The 5,126-nt window shown below is 43.0% G+C and overlaps 1 long non-coding RNA gene across 1 annotated transcript; it reads right to left on the bottom strand.

Annotated features, from left to right (window-relative positions):
- Positions 1-221: 221 nt before the first annotated feature.
- LOC147280337 (uncharacterized) lies at positions 222-2,426 on the bottom strand. The gene is made up of 2 exons (XR_015123625.1): positions 2,044-2,426; positions 222-416 (listed from the first exon to the last, which is right to left on the bottom strand). It is a non-coding gene; the product is annotated as an uncharacterized LOC147280337 (long non-coding RNA).
- Between the last annotated feature and the right edge of the window lie 2,700 nt (positions 2,427-5,126).

The raw sequence follows: 5,126 nt of genomic DNA, 5'->3' as shown, positions 1-5,126 counted from the left end.
AACCGCGTGAAATGACCAAAATGCCCTTGGGCGGCAACTGACAGGACCGGCCCCGGATTCCACCCTGAAACCCGGAGAGGTCCTGCGGGAATCTAAAATCAAGGAAAATCCTACCGAAAATTCGGCAGAACCTCCCCTGAAAATGGACTAACCCAAAATTTGGAAACCTGTTAAAACACTTCTAAATCATCAACCACCTCTACCACAACCAAATAGGAGTCTCAGACCCAACAATATAAATAACCTTATAATTTGAATATGGTCATCAGAGCCACTACCCCTATTACAGCAAATTTTTCTTTTACAAATAAAGAAAAAGAACTTCCAAGAATGGAAGCGAAGCCTACAAGATCCGGGAACAGAAAATGGATGCTGTGTCTCGACGTGATTGACTCGACCTCCACCAAAGCTACTACCTGGGGAGAACAATTTAAAACAAAACAAAATAAGCTGTGAGTCAAACTCAGTGAGTGGACAGTTTAATAAAAACGAAAACAAAAGTAAACTTCCTATTTCAGAAAATCCCTTAAAACCACGTTTAGTTCAAAGACCTCACGTCACTCTTGAAATCCCCCAATTTTAAAATCATCTCAAAACTGTAAATCAAACTCTGAAAAACACATAATACTCTGAAACTGTAAAATTATTAAAATATCTGAAATAAAATGCAATGCCTTAATGAAAATGTCGTTTAAAATGTTTACTGGTGTAATATATTTTCTCAAAATACTTCACAACTGAAAACTCACGCCACACTAGTACCCGGGGAACTGCCGGTCATACACTGTCGAGTCATCTCTAGGCAAGTGCAGAGCAAATCAATACCTGCTGTGATGCTGGTCATACACCGCCGACTAGGCAAGTGCAGAGCAAATGTTATGCTGGTCATACACTGCCATCTAGGCAAGTGCAGAGCAAATGTTATGCTGGTCATACACTGCCGTCTAGGCAAGTGCAGAACGAGTGCTGGTCGTACACCGCCGAGTCATCTCTAGGCGAGTGCAGAGCAATATTTACCTGTTGAAGGGGGTACTAATATGACGGTTTAAAACTACTCATTTATCTTTGTAAAATTCGTAACTCAAATCAATATTTTAAAATTCATATACGAGGGAAAACCAAATAATAAAATCATAATTTAAGAAAACACTTCCAAAACAAAGATCCAATTCAACTTCTATTATCTCTCAAACAAATTCAATAACCACATGAATAAATCATGAATTTAGAAAAGTATTAGCAAAATAAAGTCCACTCACTATCAACGAAAGATGAAGCTTCATCGACCTAACAAAAAAAGACCACGCGTTTTAAGGTTCGAAAGATAATTATATATAATCTTTTAGGGATACTCCAAAAGGAAATTGTAGTAGCGAAAGTGCCCAAAGATGAATTCCTCAATTACTAAAAACCCATTAACCTAGGCCTAATCTAATCTCGTCTATCCACTCATACAACATAAATATTCCAAATTTAGACGGATAAAAATTATACCTTCCTTGCATTCCATATCCTTTGCGACTCGATTTATAATTCCGATAACCAATCTACACTAAGATTGAGATCCTCGAGTATACCCAACCTATCCAAACAACCATCGGTCACAATTTATTCCCCGCTGTTCTCACAACCTGTCTAATTACACAACAATCAACTGATAACCTAAGATCGGTTCAATAACTGTCGGGAGTTTTCATTTTCAGCTCACAAATTAACAATTTATCCAATTTAACTCATCCAAATTTCCATTTAGTGGACGTGTGGTCTCAGAGTGGCCGAAATTCGACACTACCGCCACACCCAACGGCTGCCCAAACTTGATTCCCAACCAAAACACAAATGTATCAACCTAATTTCAACTCCAATAGGCTCATTAATCTTAAGAGAATATAAAAACATTGAAGGGAGTCTGAATCGGCCACCACACGCGGCGAAGCTCGCGGTGGCCGTGGGTGGCTGAGTTGGGTTTTTAATTCCGGGCATAATCATACGAAATAAATCATACAAACTTGTAGAGGACGAAGAGACGATCGATTTCAATACCTGGGTCGAGGCCAACAGTGGCCGGAGTTGGCCGAAAAACACGAAACCCGCCGGAGGTGCCGCGAGCTTCTCCTCTTCGAATCTCCGCGTACGGTGGTCGTCTTGGCAAGGTGATGACACCTTCGTGCTCGGCTCGTTGAGTGGAAGAGAGCTGGGGTGGTCAGAGGTTGCAATGTTGCTGGAAAAGCGAGATCGCCGGCGGTGAGTCTCGGCTTCTCTCTCTTCGATATGCCGCCGGTGGTGGTTGACTGGTGAGAAGGAGGAGTGGGCTGTGATGACCAATCGGAGAGGGTCATTTGCTGACTAGTGGGGTGGTCGGCGAACAGAGAGGGATTCTGTGGGAGAGAGAGATGATGAGAGAGGTCGGGGGTGTGTGCGTGGGTGCCGGTTAGAGGTGTCAAACGGGTCGGGCCGGCCCGAGCACGACACGGCACGGCACGATTAAAATAGGCACGGCACGGCACGACACGATTAAATGGGCCGGGCTGGGCCGAAGTTTTTAGCCCATCGGGCACGGCACGGCACGAGCACGACACGGGCCAAGCACGGCACAAGCACGGGCACGAAATGGGCCCGAATTAGGCACGACTATTTTAACATTGTTTTTTCTATTTTTAAAGAACTTTTCAACAAAAATATTCAATTTTCATGAAAAATAATGTTAATATTTAATTATAAATAAGAAAAAATATCATAAGATTAGTTTTATCACCATAAAAAATAAAAATAAAAATAGGTCCGTGGGCCGGCCCGTTTAAGGCACGGCACGAGCACGAATGGCCCGCGGGCCATGGGCCGTGCTGGGCTTAGATCTTAACTATATGGGCCGGCCCGAGCACGGCACGAAAGCACGATGGACTCAACTTAAACGGGTCGGGCCGGGCCGGGCCGGGCCGGCCCGTTTGACACCTCTAGTGCCGGTGCAGGGAGAGAGAAAAAAAAAATATAGAGAGAGAGAGAGAGAGAGAGTATTCCCGAAATTTCTAGAGAGAGAGATCCCCCTTCAAAATCTGATTTTTGGGTATTAAAATCCCATTTTTATAAATTTACAATATTGCCCTTCACTTCACACGCTCATATCTCTCAAACCGTAACTCAGATCGACGCGTGGTACGTGTCTATGAAATCGTGGGCTCGAAACCTATTCAACGGACCCAAAGTCAAAATCGAAAGCCCATTTATTTTAAAAGTCAACTTTGGGTCAAGCTTAAATTAAAACAAAAATAAATAAATAATTCAAAACTTTAAATCAAAACCCTTTTTATTTTTCAAATAAATCCCAAAATCTTTAAAATACTAATTAACATCCTAAAAAAATCTCTTAAAAATATAGTTAAATAAAAATTTAAATTTCTAGTGAAAATTTGGGTCAGGTCGTTACAGCAACACACTTGGATAACAAATCCGGCAGCATGACGGCATTGGGAATGAGATTTTCCGAGCCCGTGTACCTTTTAAGACTAGACAACCAACTTAAAACACAACTCGAAAACACAAACGGCTGCTAAGTGACCGAAACGAGCGGTCGCCACCACACACGGTGGCTGCCCGACTTAGAATAGCATACAAATCACACAGAAACTCACCCACGGGCTTCGGGTGACTGGCCAGAGGCCAAGCCAACAATTCAAGTTATCGGCACGGCCAAATGCGGCGAGACTCGCGGTGGTCCGTGGTAGTCCCGATGGTGGCAGCTGCGGCACGAACCTCGAGGATCATTTTTGACAACTGGACCGACGACCAAATCTCGCTGGAAATGGCCAAAATCGGCGGTGGAAGCCGGCCGTGTCACTCCTCTTTCTCGCGTCGATTTGCTGCACGTGGCGGCCGGTTGGCAACGGGGAGAGGTGAGTCGAGTCGGCGCCAGTGTAAGGAGCACATCGGTGGTCGCTGTTCATCGGGGGAAGGCCGGAGTAAGAAACTCCGGTGTGTAGCAGTGGCTGCGCGCGCAGAGAAAGGGAAGAGAGAGAGAGAGACCGGGGGAGGAGAGAGAGGGAAGAGGAGGCTGAGCCGGGGTGGCGTCACCGAGGTCGAGGTCGCAGGGGAGGGGGTGGCCGGTGATGGCTGGGAAAAGGGTGTGTGCGCGGGGAGAAGCTTTGAGAGAGAGAGAGTAGACCCCCAGAGAGAGAGAGAGAAATCAGATTTTAAATCAGATTTTGGTTTTTTTTTATTACAAAATTGCCCTTCGCTTCAAACGCTCATATCTCTCAAACCGTAACTCGGATCGACGAGTGCTACGTGTCTATGAACTCGTAGACTCGAGACCTATCCAACAGGCCCAAAGTCAAAATCAAAAGCCCATTTATTTTAAAAGTCAACTTTCAGGTCAAACCCAATTTAAAACAAAAATTAAAATTAAATCAAAACCCTTTTTATTTCCCAAATAAATCTCAAAATCCTTAACATAAATATTCAAAATATTTAAAATAATTATTTGGAAAATACGGGGTCTCACACAAAGGATCCATCAATGTAGGCATCTCAGTACTATCAACAACTAAAGTGGTGTGTGGACAGATTTATCAAACTTTCATTTAGCATTCAAAAGGTTAAGTTAATATGCTAAAGTCAAGTGTGTGATCTTGTGATGTAATTTCCAGATTAATAATTAGGAACACAATGGAAATAAACAACAAACAAGGCACAAGATTGTTCACCCAGAAAACCACTAACGGTTAAAAACTGGGGGTCTGTTTCAGCTGACCAAGCAATCCAATATCAAGGGTTTCAATACAAGCAATCACACAACAAGCTCAAACACTCTAGTCCTAATACTAAGTGGCAACTTCTTACCATTGTGCATCCTTGTGCAAACACCTTGAAGCTAGCAATCAATCATTCATGTCGTTGGCAGCTCCTCCTTGAGCTCTTCAACGCACGTCACCGATCGCACTCAAGCAAGTGGATTCCAATGATAATGCAGTGAAATGATATGCAAATTTGAATTCTATAAAAATCAGTCTTCTCAAGCAAAAGACATGAAAAGGCTAATGGAGAATCCTTAATCTAAAAATCTAAATGAATGTGTTTATGAATATGTGAAAAGATTTAGAACAACACTCAAACCCATTTAGATTTTAGAG

This window comes from Dryas octopetala, chromosome 7 (genome assembly GCF_963921425.1).
Source record: "Dryas octopetala chromosome 7, drDryOcto1.1, whole genome shotgun sequence".
Classification (NCBI taxonomy): Eukaryota; Viridiplantae; Streptophyta; class Magnoliopsida; order Rosales; family Rosaceae; genus Dryas; species Dryas octopetala.
The sequence above is the reverse complement of the archived record's forward strand: the minus strand, read 5'-3'. Positions and strand labels throughout refer to the sequence as shown.